The sequence below is a fragment of the Erpetoichthys calabaricus genome, chromosome 2 (assembly GCF_900747795.2).
Source record: "Erpetoichthys calabaricus chromosome 2, fErpCal1.3, whole genome shotgun sequence".
NCBI classification, from domain to species: Eukaryota; Metazoa; Chordata; class Cladistia; order Polypteriformes; family Polypteridae; genus Erpetoichthys; species Erpetoichthys calabaricus.
This window is the reverse complement of record NC_041395.2, coordinates 65,372,421-65,391,058: the sequence shown is the minus strand read 5'-3', so window position 1 is coordinate 65,391,058 and position 18,638 is coordinate 65,372,421.

Sequence of the window (18,638 nt, the reverse complement as noted above, 5' to 3'; positions counted from 1 at the left end):
TAGAGGGGATGGATGGGATTTTTCATGATGGCATCCAAATTTGCCACCATCTTTTTTTTTAGTTCAAATAATGTGAAAAAGAATATAACATGAAAACAAAGTTCTCCTTTAATAACTGAAATTATTTAGTGTCTCATTCCATAACCTATTTATGTAATTAATATTTTTAATATTTAGATTAATTCTTCATATTTCATCTGATTGTGTATTGTAATAGTAGAAAACAAGACAAAGTGAATATATGGGTCACCTCCATGATGAAACTCCTATTAATTAATGAAAAAAAAAACCAAAACATAAATTTCCAACTCAAAAATCAAATGGCTTCAGCCGTCTGTTATACAGTGTCAGGCAATGACCCTCAGGTCCTACAATTAATGGCCTGTTGTGGTGGCTGGCCAGGTTATATACACAGATTTACAAAAGAGTTGGACTTCTTGGGTTATGGGAGAATGCAATACACTTGGAGCAGCCACTAAGTTAAATGTAATATGCCTTCTTTGCTTTTAGTTATGACATGCAATCTATGGACATGAATAGAAAGGTAAGCATATTGCATTGCAATGTGACACAAACATTGTGCTGTGTTAATAAGCAATAGTGCATTTGGATAATATGTTTTTAATTATGACACATTAAAACGGTGCCAAAATGAAATGCACCATGTGCATATGCATTGCACTGAAATTCAGTTAACACATTGGGCTGCTTTATTTTTAGCACAAGTAATATTCCATATTTTAATCATTTATTAAAAATTGTAAAATTGTGTGCATAAAGTCCTTTTAGTACAGTGTCAAAGGCTACGTTTAAAGCTGATTGGTTGAAGGTGAATGGAACAACAGGAACTCAATAATTTCTATTCCATCATCATAATAATAATAATAATCAGTGCTGCATTATGAAGAGGTTTGAGCCAGAATTTGAAAAGTGTTCCTTTTAGGTTCACTAAGGACATTCATAAAGGGCAGGCCAGATGCGTCAGTAGCGCAAAGGAGCCGGCCAGAAGACTGACTGTTCAGAGGAAATGCAGCGTAAGGAGGGATTTAGAAAGTGAGAGATTAGGCCAAAATGAAACACTGAGCCAAGTGGTCTGTTAAATTCATCTTGGTACTTTAACTTCATCTCCCCTCATGGGTGGTATCTTTCCTTTGCTTATGTGTGTGTCTGAGCTTTTGCTGTACATGCTGTTTAGATTTTGTGAAGATTCATAAAGGATGAAGATATTATACCCTGCTATGACATCACTGGATACATCATTAGTACATACGGTATGAAGATACCGGTAAAAATAATGGACGCTTTTTATTCAAGGTGACAAAATTGTCCGTGTAAGATAGAGAGTGACCTTATGTGATCCCTGGACCCAAAATGAGTACTAAGTAAGCCAAAGTAATAAATAAGCTCTAACAAACACAGGATTGGCATGTCAGTCTCTTTAGTGAGATGTCTTATACACCTAAACAGGAATATAAATCCTCTCCCTCTGTGTTGCTACACCATTAACTTACCAGCCTGGCATTTCTACCCTCCACCAGTCAAACATCTTCTTCTACTCATCTCCCAACTGCAAGCTGTCATGATCTGCAAATCCTTTTGTGATTGTTACAGGTTTCCTTGGTCACACAAAATGACTGAGACATAATTTTGGGGCTTTGAGAGCCCAAGGAATTTAGTCTGTCACATTGATTTTCCATTTAATATATGTTTTCAGCTATGTTAAAAACCAAATACGTTTTCCGCCTGTGCCATTTTGATTTTGTTATGGGTGCTGTCATTTTGTGACCTTTGTTGTGCATGGTTGGCAGAATGTTACTAGGTAGGGTGACCAGCAGTGTCTGACATGTGATGCCATTGTCATGACAGTATAAATGTCAGCATCATTCACTTCCAAGTTGTCAAAGTTTTTGGATATACAGTAACTAAGAAATTAAATTAGTGCTCTCATTTGTGTTTCAATCAGAGTTTTAGCAGTGAACTCTTTTGTTTTGTTGACTCCAACCTTTGTCTAATGTTTTGGCTCTGGTTACATGAACAGTTCTGCTTTTTTGACGCCCCTCATTGCATTCTTCAATTTATGATTTTGGTTTCACATCCTGGCTGTGTTTACTAGTTAAGTGCATTTTGGTTAAGGCCTGTGTGTGCTATTAAATCACAAAAGATTCTTATTTACAAACTTTTATCAACCAACTAAATCAGTAGACAGGTTAACTACAGTAATACACATATGACACATATTTTTAGGAAGCCATTGCACACTGGAAAGATTCTGAAGGACTGGAAAATGTCAAATATCATCCCATTATATAAAAAGGGCGACAGGGCAGATCCAAGCAACTATAGGCCAGTAAGCTTAACATGCACCACAAGAAAATTAATGGAAGGAATTATTAAGGATAAGATTGAGCAACACCTAGCAAGGACAGGAGTTATTCTGAACAGTCAGCATGGGTTCAGAAGAGGAAGGTTGTGTTTTACTAACATTCTGGAATTCTATGAGGAGGCAACAAAAGGATACGATCAAAATAGAGCATATGATATTAATTATCTGGACTTTCAGAAAGCATTTGATAAGGTGCCACATGAGAGGTTGGGCATCAAACTAAAAGAAGTGGGAGTTCAGGGTGATGTTTTCAGATGGGTGCAGAATTGGCACAGAATCAGACACAGAGGGTGATGGTGCGAGGAACCTCATCAGAATTTGCTGACTTTAAGAGTGGTGTTCCACAGGGGTCAGTGCTAGGGCCGCTGCTATTTTTAATATGTATAAATGATTTAGATAGGAATACAGGCAGTCCCCGGGATACGTACAAGATAGGGACTGTAGGTTTGTACTTAAGTTGAATTTGTATGTAAGTCAGAACAGGTACATTATTTTAATAAATGCTATTGTTGACTGACTGTAACCAAATGCTCTGCCAATGAATGATGGAGTTTCACTTCTCTCTGACCTTTTTATTGTTTCTACTTTATTTTCAATGGTGATGGTTTTTCTCTTCTTTACTGTATCACCAGCACTTGCAACAGATTTGTGTTTCAGAGACATTCTTGAAGGATGAAGACAAAAGGTTAAGATGAGCTCTTCTGGATAGCACTGTCCGCTATCACAGCAGGCAGGCATCCCTCGTCAGCACGTCTGGTGTACTGACAAGAGACAACTTCCTGCTATGTACGTAACAGTACAAGCAGGCTTGCTATTGAGAATGAATGGGAGTAGCGAGGGGCAGTTCACCACCCACCCACCACACAGTCACCTCCACTACAGTATGCAGCCTGCAGCGTGCGTCCGCCCACCGAGAACGAACACGGTGCGGCCAAAGGCGTGTAGTGAATTGCCCACCACCGCCCCCATTCAACAGGCAGCCACCCAAAGCACACTACAATGCTACTCCCTGCCGTCTCATTCACCCTTAATGGCCTCTGTTCAGCCACAACTGGATCACCGCTTGCAGCATTACCAGCCGCCCACTGAAAACGATTCGGGAGGAGCCGTGTGTAGTGGGCGGGCAGTGAAACGCCCTACACCGCTCCATCCAGCCTGCGTCCAGTCAGGAGCAGTAGCTGTGGCAGCGTAGTGGGCGGACAGTGAACCGCCCCATTAAGCCTCTGTCGTGCACACGAGCGATAGTTGTGGCCCCAGTGACTATGGAACACGGGTCACCGCTCGCTTGCCACCGGGAGCCGCCCGAGGCACACAGAGACGCTACACTGTGTGAGCAGTGAAATCGCACCCCTCCAGCCACTACTTGCAGCGTCCTCCGGCCAAAGATAATGGAGCGGCAGTTAATGAGGCGCATGCGTCACAGCTGCGGCCTTGTTTGTAAGTTGTAGGTCTAGTGTCCGTAACCTGGGGACTACCTGTATAAGTAACAAGCTAGTTAAGTTTGCAGATGATACCAAGATAGGTGGATTAGAAGATAATTTGGAATCCGTTATATTATTACAGAAGTACTTGGATAGCATACAGGCTTGGGCAGATTTGTGGTAGATGAAATTTAATGTTAATAAATGTAAAGTATTACACATAGGAAGTAAAAATGTTAGGTTTGAATACACAATGGGCGGTGTGAAAATCGAGAGTACACCTTATGAGAAGGATTTAGGAGTCATAGTGGACTCAGCTATCGACTTCCCGACAGTGTTCAGAAGCCATTAAGAAGGCAAACAGAATGTCAGGTTATATTGCATGAGGTGTGGAGTACAAGTCCAAGGAGGTTCTGCTCAACCTTTATAATGCACTGGTGAGGCCTCATCTTGAGTACTGCGTGCAGTTTTCGTCTCCAGGCTACAAAAAGGACATAGCAGCGCTAGAAAATGTCCAGAGAAGAGCGACTACGCTGATTCCAGGGCTACAGGGGTGGAATTATGAGGAAAGATTAAAAGAGCTGAGCCTTCTCAGTTTAAGCAAGAGAAGATTAAGAGGTGATATGACTGAAGTGTTTAAAATTATGAAGGGAATAAGTACAGTGAATCGAAACTGTTATTTTAAAATGAGTTCATCAAGAACATGGGGACACAGTTGGAAACTTAAGGGTACATTTTGCATAAAAATTAGTTTTTCTTTACACAAAGAACAATAGACACTTGGAATAAGCTACCAAGTAGTGTGGTAGAGAGTAAGACTTTAGAGACTTTCAAAACTCGACTTGATGTTTTTTTGGAAGAAATACAGTAAGTGGATAGGACTGGCGAGCTTTCTTGGGCTGAATGGCCTGTTCTCATCTTGAGTGTTCTAATGTTCTAATGAAGGGAGCTAAGAACTATCATAAACAGTAACAGGGATCATTCAGTGGTAGAGCAGTAGAGCATAGAAAAGACATCCAAAGTTGGGAGATTCTCTAAAAGAATGGTCAATAATGTGTACAACAGTTGGCACACAATAAGCTGTAACAAATACCAAGGTCTGAAAGGGCAGAGCAAACTCAAAGTTAGTACAAATCCAAAGTCAGAGTCAAAAAAACAGTCTAAATTAATTTATATTGCTGAAGACAAGATTTTCACAAAGTCATTCATTCCATGTTTTTAATTTTAAACTTGAGACACTTTCTACAGTGCGAGCAGCCTTCTTATATATCATAGCCTCAATTAAAAAAAAGTTCATTTCTGCACTGAAAAAGAAAGAAGGTTAAGGACAACATTTCGACTGGCATAGCCTTCATCAGATGTGCAACTGAAAAGGAAACAGTGGGTAACGTGAATATGAGGGGTAAGAAGAAACAAAGCCAGGGCTGAAAAAGAAGAAAAGGTGAGAGTATGCGTGAAAAAGCTGCTATTAGAAAAGATGAAGGGAGAGATTAAAAAGTTAGATAGTCATTAAGACCTGGAGAAATATGCGATCAGACAGAGCTTAGCTTTTTCTTTGAAAAGTATCTTTGAAGTCCTGTGTAAGAACACAAACAGAAAGATCAGTATGGCTATGATGAAGGGATGTGAAGTATTCTACAATAGGCTTTGGTTTTAATTGCTTGAACATGTTCCCTGAAATGGTCTACTAGCCATCTTCCTGTTTCACATTTGTATATGGTTGGATACTTCCTACAAGAAATACAGAAATACAGGAATACAAATACCATCGTAACTAAAGTAGCACGCAAGACTTTTAGTCTGGCAATTTGCTGGTCATTTAATACTGAATTTACCAGAATGACCAGATATAAGGGGATTGTTGGTGACATATTTGTGACACAGTGCCTCCAGTTCCAACTTAAAGTGCAAGATGAATTGTATGGCTCTCCTCTGTGAAGTGAGATATGCAGTAGATAAGACATTTGCGTAGGTGAGGTTGTCAACAAAAGGTGATCAAGGCAGGGGTAGAAAAAATAGGCTCCTCGGAAGGCTCAGTCTGCAAAATTGGGAAATTTTATTGATGACCTGTGGGAGAATATTAGGGTGGAATGGGAGGACCAGCAGGATGTGGGTTTTATTATTCGGGTATCCATTAGGAGGAGGAGGTTAAGAGCATGCAGTGATACAGCGTGTTGCCCCACCCACCACACGATGAACCACCTCAGGATGCCAAATTAGGTGCAATGGGTGACACCTCAGCACCACAGTAATTCGAATGGAATCAAATATTGAATCCTGCCACCAACCTCTGAGTTGTCCGTGCAAGTTAGAGGACCTGCTGGTAGGGCTGATGGCAGGTTAACATCATACCCAGGACAGAAGAATTGCAGATTAAGGGCCTTGCTCAAGGGCCCAAGGAACTCTTCATTCTGAGTGCTCCATTATAGAAGTCAACCTCATCACTGCAGAGGTGGTAGAATCTACTGATCTGTGAAAGAGGCAGTTTTAAGCATACCAGGAATGGAAGGAGCTGTAGAGAAGGTAACTGTGTGGGTCATTGGCATAAGTTTTAAGTCCTGTGACGCTAGTAGAAAGACTAATATCTAAAAATGGTAGAGCTTTTGTGGAAATGTCAACTGTGCACCTGAGAGATTGATAGAAACTAGTAAAATCATTAATGAATTTATGCTGCTGGCTACTGGAGCAAGAGGCTGTATCGACATAATTGTGGATGCATCTTTTATATAGGTCTTTACAAAGCCTAGATAGGAAGAATAGATACCACCAGCCAAAAAAGATATTAGCAGAGCTTGGCCCCATTCTACTACACAATGTAACTTCACTGACCTTGTGAATAAAGTTGTTATCAAAAGTGAAAGCATTGTGGGTAACAACCAGTTCTGCCAGTCTGATGAGGGTGTTCATGGTAGAATCCTGAGCTGGAGGTCTGTTGAATGCCTGTCTGAGGTCAATAAGACCTTCATCATGAGGAATAACTGTGCACAGGGAGGTGATTTCCATGGTAAAGATAAAGCAATCAGAACCATGAAACATAAAGTTGTCAAACAAATATGGAATATTGTTAATATCTTTTAAGAATGAAGAAAGACCTTCAACTTGTGGTCTCATAATATTTAAGGAAAGCTGAAATAAGAGTAGTGGGCAGAAACAATAGGGCAATTCAGGATTAAACTGCTAGTATTAGTGATATGACCATTTACAGACATGTGTATTATGTGAGTGGTAAACGCACAACACCATCATTGCTAATAGACACACAAAATTGTCTACAGTTTGAACAACCCCAAAATATAGTTCTGTCCACTAAAAGGCAACTTAAAACATCCTCATATTCTGTTACATTACATTTTTCTCTCATTTACTAAACTATTAAATTACTAAATAGACCCAATTGTAGATGGCATTTTTTTTACCCTTGTGGGAATCCTTTGCCATAGCTGGCATCCAATTACAATCCTTATTAGGAATTTAAAATGAGACAAGTTTGTTTAATGGCTCTCTTACTACTTCTGTGTCCATTCCAGAAGTATCAATTTTCATTTCAGAAATGAAGAAGCCTAGAAAGCAATTTTAATATTTCTTAGCAGTTGTAGTGGTAGGCATAGCACAAGTGGTCTAGGCAGTAAAAATTGAACTGATTAGTATCCCAACTTTGATTTACTGAATGAGGCAAATGATCAAATGAAGTCTGCATGTTTACCTTTTCTTTAACACCATTGCTGTTTAGTCTGACAGTTTCACCTGACCTGTGATTTTTCGACATACATAAGACATATTGGATTTTTTCCCTGCTGTGTAAGCAGCAAAAACACGAATGAAATATGATCCTAGAACCAGAATTGACATCCACATTCGTTTATGGATCTCAGTTCCAATAGGTCATGATTCTTGGAATGTGATCTGTGTGACGATGCCCACATCAGATTTTTAAAGCTGAACTGCAGTTTTTCTATGTCACTTTTAATTGTGTCCTAGCTGATTAGAATCATCAAGTTCTTCCAAAAGCAAGTAACAATGACCAAGGTGATTAATAATATAACTTGCTAAGTTAGAGGTATATAAGCATGTTTAATTTCACTTTGATGGTAGACGGGTGCTTTTGTACAGGAAAAATAAATAGATACCATGGACATACAGGCATATTGGAAGGGGTAAATACTGGTATAGCGGGGAAGGGTGGCAATGTTCAAGAATAAACACTCTATTGCTTCCAGGTGACATTTAATAACATGGGCCTTTATATTGGGCTAGCATGAAAGACTTAATGTTGCATGTCAAAGCTGTCATTTATTTCTTGGTCATTTGACATCACTGTTTGTCTAAACACAGGGATCTGATACAGCTGATGTACTAACAAAAGTTATAATCATACAAAAGGTCATGTCGAAAAGGAAAACTAAAATTGTGTTTGAGTCCCACAAGCTGTCCCACTATTTATTTTACTACATGACAATTCTTGAAAACTTGTATCTTTATAATACCAAGACCCTTTTCTCTCAAGCTGTTGACATGTTGCATTTCTACGAGAGGTGCAGACAGTCCACTGTTTTTTCAGACTCCAAAACAACAGTCAGAAAATGGGAGGCTGACCCCAACTTATGAGACACCAATGAGGAAGAAATCAATGGCATCGGAGTAGTTCTAGAATGCACTGCCATGGTAGGCCTTTGAAATTTTGAGTTTTGCTTATTCTTCTCAAATAATGTTGACCTTATGCACCTAATAAAATCAGTCAAAGCCTTGCTGAAGCCATATATGTCTGGTGACAGCCGTGAGTGAGTTTGCTTAAAACTGGTAGGTAGTAATTTGATGGCTCATATTTCTAAACCAATCCAACACCTCTTGAAGGTGGCACTCAAAGTAGGGGCAGTGATTTTTAACTACAAAGACCAGTGGTAATCTTGTTAACCTGGTGCAACAGAGACCAAGCTTCTGTTTACTATGAACCATCTACATTAAAAAAATCTCCTAAAAAAACCCTATTAGATATATAAGTGTGTGTAGTGTGTGCAAAGTGCACATTGTAACTAAAAAGAAACATAACCTGATTCAAGGGAAAAACCTTTATGTAGCATCAGATTATACTTTGCCATTCAAAGACATCAATGGACACATGGTAAACGTGAATGATATGTTTTTTCTGAGCATTAGGGGCCTCATGCACAACACCGTGCGTAGAATTTACACTAAAACATGGCGTACAGACAAAAGTGAAAATATGCAATGTATGCACAAAAATGTATGCACAAAAAAATCCAGATGCATAAATCAGTGTGAACGCCAACTTCCACGTTCTTCCACTCTGCGTGAAAAGTAATGCACGTGCACGCACCTGTTGCCCCACCCCAACTCCTCCCAGAATTATGCCTCTTTGAATATGCAAATCAATATAAATAGCCCTTAAGCTCAGTGTTCTGTGAAAAGGCCATGGCATCTTTAAATTGTTTAATTTACTAGTTTCTCAAATACCGTTGTAACTAAAGTAGCACGTTAAATGCTTTGTTTTGTATGTGTTCTTCTATGTACTCTATGTGTGTGACTCACTATGTGCATCTTAAACGGGCTTTCTCTTCCTCCGACAGGACACAGAATCCATTACATTTGTGATATTACAGCTCTCTGAATAATTAAAATACAGAGATGTATACTTGATATCATTTTCATGATGACAGGAGTTAAACCATGTTATTAAACATGGGAAAATGGTGGCACAGTGATAGTAACAAGCTGGCGCCCTGTTCAGAGATTTTTCCTGCCACCTGCAAGATGCTTGCTGCGCCATGCGTGACCTTCAATGAAATAATTTATTGCAGCAGTACTGTCTCTTTCAAACGTACTAACACCCAATTCCTGTCCATATTTTTCTTTCTCCAAGTAACCAATCGCCTCACAATCAAGCTCTGTAATAGATGTTAAGCCATCTGTAAGCTTAGAACGCCCATTCTTCAAAACTTTTAAGGAACATTGAAATATCTTCGTAGTACATGTTTAATTATTCTATCCATCTATCCTTCCAGTGTCGCGCCAGCCCCAGCAAGAATACAGCACAAGACAGGAACAATCCCTGAACGAGGCACCAGATCATCGCTAGCGCTGCGCCACTGTGTCCTCACATGTTTAATTATTAACAATATAGATTACATTTTATCTGTATAATGTAATAAACATATTTTATAACTGTGTCGCAAGTTTGAAGTGAGGTGATTGTACTAATAAGTACAAACAGTTGTACAAGGAGCACTTGATGGACTGATTGAGTACATTTATAGTTCTTGGGATGAAACTGTTTCTGAACCGCGATGTCCCTACAGGAAAGGCTCTGAAGCATTTGCCATATGGGAGTAGTTCAATAGACAGTGCGCATGGGTGAGGCAGCACGTGCTTGATGCTGTATACCGAAAATTCTCTTTCCGATCAGCTGCTGTAGAGCTGTGATTCCACACTCAGATACATACTCTGAGTGGTGCATTGAGAGGAACAACACTAAAGCACCTATGGTATTTGGTATAGTTTGGCCATTCTGCGGACCTTAAACTAATAATATGCGGTTAATTTCAGTGTATTTGATAAAGCCGCGTCAGGGATGTGGATCTTAAAAAGAAAGGGAAACTACACTGGATCAAAAGCACTGCTTTGACGCTGGGTGCCGCCAGTTTGCAAAACTGAATGTAAAAGTTGCGTACGCCAAGCATTTAGCTGGCGTGAAAATGTGCATGGCTTTATGCCAAGTTTAGGTTTTATACATCGTGATTTGAGTGTGGAAATGGAAGTACACAACATTTTTGTGCATACGCACCAGTTATACATGAGGCCCCAGGTCTTTTGTTCAGTATATTTTGCCCTCTATCTGAAACCCTTAGCAGCAGTTTAAAATGTGCAGACTGGAGAAATTGGGGGCGAGTGTTTTAGGAAGAAGACCTGTAGTTGTAGCCTTTGCAGTGCAAGATTTCACTGCTATTCACTACATATTGCTTCAATGAGTTGTCCACAGACACATACAGGTAAAATTCCATTACAACGAATATCTTTACAACAAAATTTTCATTACAACGAAGTATTATTATGGTCCAGACAGATTCCCTATATGATGCAAGTCTATAGAAATCTTGTTACTACAAAGTACATTCAGCAGATACTTTCATTACAACGAAGTGCCCAAAAGACCTTGAAATGCCTGAATGAATCATCCACAGAGCAGTTAGTTCTGTGGCCGCAGCACAGTTGTGCACAACAATCCCCCAAACAGAAACACTGTAAATTTTTTTTCTTTCTTCGAACTTTTCTCATACTGTTTTTTTTTTTTTTTGCCTTTTTTGTTTCTTGTGGATTTCAGTGATACCTTTTGCTTATTGCTTGTCAACATTTGAAAAACATCCATTGGAATTTAACTCATTGTCACCCTCCTATAGAAACGGCAGGCACGAAAAAACGATAACAATTCATATTAGAAAAAAATAACTTTACATTTTTTGCACCTCTTGATTGTGGCAAAAAGAAAAAAGACGTTGCCAGTGAATTCAGAATTTCGCTTTCACTATCGACGCTGTCAACTGTTTTGAAAGACCGAGTAAAAAAAGAAGAAAAATCTTGGGTTGCAAACGTATGTGAACTGCTGTATTTGAAGACGTCGAAAAAGCAGTTTTTATGTGGTTCAGTGATGCCCGTTAAAGAAACATTCCTATTAATGTGGCATTCATTCAAGAAAATGTCAGATTTGTAAACTCTCTTGGGACCTCCCCCAACTAGACAGCGTGCCGAAGAGCGTCCCAAAGTCCAAACTCTGCGTCTATGGAAGACTGTTTATCTGTTGCTGGGGCAACAGCCGGCTCAAAGCTGTGCTGCGTCTCTCTGTCAAAGCAAACAGAAAAGATATCGATGGGTGATATGCAAGGAACATTGTAAATGCAGGTAACAGGATTACTTGATCACTGATCTGCTGTGTCTGTGTATAGCAGAGTGGCAGATCACGCGACAATAAATAAGTGTGCCGTTCCTATTTCAAGCTGAATAAAGCTGGTTTTGCTAAAGTACTGATACTCAGCCTTGTGTTTTGGGTGCAAGACAGGGACTTATAGCGTGACCCCGATCTTTTATGATTTGCTTCTTTGTTGCTTTACTGCAGCGCTATGAGCCTGCCCCGGCAACAGACAAACAAGCTTCCAAAGATGCGGCAATTGCGCTTTGGGACTCACTTCAGCATGTTGTTACCATTGTTGGGGGGGGGGTCTCAAAAGAGCTCAGAAACTTCACAATATAAAGAAGAAAAGGATGATTCAGCTCCTGATTGATAACTGTGCTGCCCACAACATGCTTCCACATTTAGATAATGTTCGCATTGAATTCCTCCCACCCAATTCCACAGCAGTGCTTCAGCCATTGGATTTAGGCATCATTCATACCCTGAAAGTGTATTATCGCAAGGAAATGCTGAGAAAAATTCTCATCAGCATAACTTGTAGGCAGGAGGAGATTAAAATTAACGCGAAAGAAGCTATTGAAATGATTGCAAACGCCCGAGCACAAGTTAAAGAAAGCACTATAGTAACAAATACATAATCTCATTACAACAACATTTTCGTTACAACGAAATATTTTTTAGGTCCCTGGGAGTTCGTTGTAACAGAATTTTACCTGTATTCTCATTTGAGAATCACTGACCTTTATCTGACCTTACAAGATAAAAGCCTAGGAGGTGAAGCAAGATTATCAAAGGTATGCAATAAAATAGCAGAAATTAATGATATATTACTGAATTTTTATTTAATTAGTGAAAATACAATAAATGTCTAGTAGCAAAAAATAATAATCAGTTAAATAATAATCAGTTATAAAAAACAGAGTAAGGATATAGGAAATTTCAAGAGTCTTTAAAATCAGCTCCTTGAATTTCGAACACAATAATTCTCTAAATAATTTTTGAAATAAAACATTATAAATTTGTCTATTAAAAGTTGCAAACTCTGGTAACAAAACAAAATTTTCTCACTTCCTTCAACATGTTCCTAAAATGAAAGTTCATTTAATAACCCCATAATTTCAGCAATACCTTTTATGTTGTAATGTAATTTTTTTTCTACTTGATTTTGCCAAAGCAAACAGCAAATAGTCTCACCTATTTTTTTTCTGTGTCTAAATTCTGTCCAGGCTGCTGTTATCTGTGGATAGTACTAATAGCATGTTTCTAAAATGCTCTGTCACATTCTAGTGCCATTTTCCAAAATGGTTTTATGAACATATCCAAATAGTTCAGAATGCCAAAATTCCGGCAGGGAAAGCAAAACTACCTAGCTTAAGTTGTGGAATACAAGAAATATGTCAGACAATGCTGGAAAAATACTTTAAGAATTAGGGGAAAATTATATAGTTGGATACATGCACACAAAAAATGAATATTGATATAACCACTGGAATTCACCAACGTTCTGAGTAACCAAATGTCATCATACTGAGTTTTGTTCTGGACCTTGTCATCTCCAAACCAATAAGACAAAAGTTCATGTGTCTTCTATAAATTTTTAATTGGGTGGGCAAAGTCCAACTATAGTGCCATCCCTGAATGATGTTCTTTTTTTCTTTTAAAACTGATCATGTCTAATGTTTAATGGACTCAGTCTAACTTATGTCAAGGACACATTAGTCATTTTTCTTTTAATCATATTATTTGCTTATTAATTTTACTGTGAAGACAGTGATGTCATTGTTAATACAGTTATTGTGGGCATCACCATATTGTGCATCTGGTCTCAATACTACTTCAAGATTGCTAGGCACATGACTCATATGTCATATGATCAAAGACATCATTATAGCTATATTATAAAAGAGATTGTTAAAGAAGTGTCCAAATTATGTGGGAAAACAAACTAAAGATGCACATGAAAACTTTGAGGTTAGCAATCTTCCTAAAATTTTCAAACAGTTTTGAAAGATGTTTATGTCTGACCTTCTATAATGTCTCAAAAGGAATCATCTTCCACTTGATTCATTTGGTCTGTTTGGAAATAATAATTCTTGTATTGGCAGCCATGACACCTTATCAAGCAATAACAATAAAACCTTACAATGGCAGTCTGACCAAACTGTTTCATTTTTTAAACATTGGTGTAGCTGTACAAGGCGATTCTGGCTTCACAACATTCTGTCTACACAACATCTATATTTTATGAAGTGACTGTTTCAAAATATCAAGCAGTTAAGTTAGAAACTATTATGATATCAAAACTGTTTGAAAAGTAACCAGGGGCCTCGTGTATAAATGGTGCGTACGCACAAAAATGTTGCGTACTCCCGTTGCCATATAAAACCTAAACTTGGTGTATAGCCATGTACATTTTCACGGTAGCTCAAACCCTGGCATACGCAAGTTCTCCGCTCAGTTTTGCAAACTGGCGGCACCCAGCGTCAAAGCAGTGCTTTTGTCCAGTTTGGTTTCCCTTTCTCTTTTAGATCCACATCCCCGACACGGCTTTATCATATACATTGAAATTAACCGCATATTGTTTATTAGTTTAAGGCATCTGATTGTAATTAACCTGTAACAATATAATGGTCCACAGAGTGGACAAACGATTCCATATACCATAGCTGCTTTAGTGTTGTTACTCTCACTGCACCTTCTTCTTTTTCTTCTTCTTTCAGCTGCTCCCGTTAGGGGTTGCCACAGCAGATCATCTTTTTCCATATTACTCTCACTGCACCACTCTGAGTATTTATATCACTGTATCTGAGTGTGGAATCACAGCTCTATAGAAGCTGATTGCAAAGAGAATTATAGGTATATAGCATCAAGCACATGGTGCCTCAGCCATGCCGTCTATTGAACTGCTCTCATACGGCAAATGCTTCAGAGCCTTTCCTGTACTGACATCGCGGTTCAGAAACAGTTTCATCTGAAGAACTATAAAAGCACTCAATCAGTCCATCAAGTGCTCCTTGTAGAAGTGTTTGTACTTATTAGTACAATCACCTCACTGTAAACTTGCACAACCTGAGCTATCTTTATAAAGCGCGTATTTATATATGATGGCGATATCATTTTTAAGATGAAATGCAGCAAAATATGTTTATTACATTATACAGATAAAATGTTAACATCATTTACATAATCTATACTGTTAACAATTAAACATGTGAGGACTTGGTGTCGCAGCGCTAGCTAGTTCAGGGATTGTTCCTGCCTTGTGCTGTATTCTTGTTGGGGCTGGCGCGACACTGGAAGGATAGATGTATAGCATAATTAAACATGTACTATGAAGATATTTAAATGTTCCTTAAATGTTTTGAAGAATCGGTGTTCTCAGCTTATAGATGGATTAACATCTATTACAGAGCTGATTGTATGGTGATTGGTTACTTGGAGAAAGAAAAGGAAGGACAGGAATTGGATCTTGCGGGAGGCAGGAACAATCTCTGGACAGGACGCCAGCTCGTTACTATCACAGCTCCACGGTGTTCTCATGTTTAATAACATGCTTTAACTCCTATCATCATTAAAATGATATCAAGTATACATCTCAGTATTTTAATTATTCAGAGAGCTGCCATATCACGAATGTAATGGATTTTGTGTCCTGTTGGAGGAAGAGAAAGCCCGTTTAAGAAGCACATAGTGATTCACACACAAAGAGCACATAGAAGAACACATACAAAACAAAGCATTTAACGTGCTACATTAGTTACGATGGTATTTGAGAAACTAGTAAATTAAACGATTTAAAGATGCCATTGCCTTTTCACAGAACACTGAGCTTAAGGCTATATTGATTGATTAAAGTTGACATTTCGAGCATTTTTCCCACTGTGCCCCTATTTTTTTAAATTTTTTTTCTGTACCCTAATAAGCTTTCATATGACACTCAGACGGTGGGCTACGACTCGCCTTTTCATGGCGACTCTGATATCTGACAACTTCTTTTTTATTTCGGTGCACTATGTGACTTTGTGAACTTGAACTTTCGAGTTTTTCCAACACTCTATGTTACTCGATCAAGTTTCTTTTGTTGTTTATATCACTGTTTAAAGCAACAAATAGTTAGTTTTTCCTTGCCTCCACTTGGCATTCGCTGAAATTCTTCTATTCTCCCCTGTGCTTTTGCCATTGCCTTTTCACGGAACGCTGAGCTTAAGGACTATTTATATTGGTTTGCATATTCAAAGAGGATCAATTCTGGGAGGAGTTGGGGTGGGGCAGCAGGCGCGTGCACGTGTGTTACTTTTCACACTGACTGGGATTTATGGAGCGATAGAACATGGAAGTTGGCATCTGGATTTTCTGTGCGTACACACATTTCCGCTTTTGTCCGTATGCCAAGTTTTAGTGTGAATTCTACACACAGCGTTATGCATGAGAGCCCCAAGGAGAACAGACAGTCAACAAGAGTTGAAAAACTCTGAGATCTATCATACTGCAACCAAAGCAAAAACGAGAGTCAAAATACAAGCTCAAGTTCAAAAACCAGAAAAATATTTATGAAAATAGAGTGTTTCAGAAACAAAACAACTATCAACTCGGAAGAGGAAGTATACAAAAGGCTGACATTTTAACCCATTCTGTGATGAATGTTAGGGTCATGACCTCCAAACCCAGCTCCTAGCATCCAATAAGCAACCCACCAACAAGTGGCAAAAATAGCAATGCCCGCAACAAACAAAGCTGAAATTATGCTAAATAAATTTTCATAATATGAACCACACAAGATTTCACAATTCTAACTGCAGATTTAGATTACTGAAAAAAAAAGCAGATCCAAACTAAACAGATCCAAAAATGATTCAAAGCCATGAAAAGAAACATTGATTTTGGTGCAGAAAAAGAAGCCATCATTTTAGCAAAATGGACATGTGGCTATTCAAAGAGAATTTGTTTTTGTATCTGAAAAAGACATCAAAATTGAAAAAAGTAATATCACAGGCACTAGGTGCTCAAAATATCTGGCCAAAAGCAAACCAGAGGTATGTAACCAGGAAATTGAAGAATAAGGGAGCAAACAAGCTCATATTCAGGGGACCTGCAATGGGTCACAAAACGAAAGGAGGGAGAGAGAAAGCAGAAAATACCATATAACAAAACCTAATACACAAAACAGTGAAAGAAGTCAAGAAACCTTACAAAGGTCTTATCATTAAACTCTTCTAGAAAACACCTTTTAGCTTCCTCTACACTAAATGGGAATGAAGAAAAAAATGAAAGGGATCCAAAGCACAGATGGTAAGAGCTGAGTGCCTCCATCTTAATTAGGCATTACATAATGACATCATACAGTATGTTACCTAACTTCTCTGTCAACTGGCAATGGGCATAGTGACTGTTAATGGTATGTTTGGCTTAAAAACCTTGAACTGGGTTTGGTGGATAATTTTGAAAATGTTAGCACACATTGGTCTTTGCATAAGTTTGCTCTGTCTTTTAACTCAGCTGTATTGTAAATATATTGTTAAATATTAAAAAATGTAACACAGTATTCATAACAGCACAGTACAGTTCACAGCAGTTCTGTAAAGTAGACTCACATATTACACTTTAATCCTGTAGACTAACTGAAATCAAGCTTTCTGATTTCAAGGAGAACTCGCTAGCTGCTTCTGAATTTAGGTGTAGGCTTTTCGGCTACATATTGCAGCAGTTACCACTTTCTTTATTTGTCACCATTCAGATTTCCCACCAAAACACTTCAGGATCAACAGATGTAAAATTCCAAGAGCTAAACCTTAAAGAAGTGCTGAGGCGGCCTTCTGCTGTTATGCACCAAAAAGCTGGAATAGCTTACCGATAGAAAGTCGCCAGGCTAATACGGTGGAGCACTTTAAAAAACTGCTAAAAACTCATTGTTTTAACATGGCTTTCTCTTAGCTTCATTTTGGTGTAACCCTGACATTTTGTATATACATTTAGTTATTTTTATCATGGCTCTGAAATCCATACTAACTCCTACTTTCCCTGCTGTTCTTTTTCCGTTTTTCTGTGGTGGCGATCTGCACAACCACCACCTGATCAAGGCACCATGGAGTCCCTACATTGATGGATTGAAAGCCAGATGTCCACATGACCATCATCATCCAATTCTTCCATGTAAAGCCTGAAAACCATGAGGACTGATTGAGATCATTTATGTTAGGTACAATGTCCAGTGGGTGCTTGGCGGTCTCTTGGCCTCAGAACCCCTGCAGATTTTGGGGTTTTTTTTCTCCAGCTCCCTAGAGTTTTTTTTTTGTTTGTTTTTTCTGTGCTCCTGGCCATTTGACCTTATTTTATTCTTTGTTACTTAGTATTGCCTAATCTTTTTTTTTTATATTTTCCTTTTTTCTTTCTTCATCTTGTAAAACACTTTGAGCTACATAATTTGTATGAAAATATGCTATATAAATAAATGTTGTTGTTTTGTTTTCTTTTCTGTAGTGTAAATATCTTCTTAATGAATAGTTTGTACAAGTTATTATTCATTCCTTTCACTATATGCCTTGTGCCTTACTCTTACACCTCGCCCTAAAAAAAGCAGAAAAAGAAAATGTAAACCAAAGCCAAAGTCGAAACAAAAGACTAAAACACAAATCAAGCAATCGTAGTAAGGAGACAAAGCAAAGAATCAGAAATCAGAGAATCTAAAGCCCAAGAACTAAACACACATGCGTGTAAGATTGTTTTTTGAAGACATCCAAAAACTTGGACAACTTGAACATGTCTGATTGCACCTTTTATATTATCGGGACCATTACATTAATTACAGTATTTCAGGAGATGAGCTGCATAACAACGACCACTACATCATAATGGTAGTAATTCAATGTGGTGATAGCCATAAAAAAACAAAACTGAGACGCAAACAGCACAATTA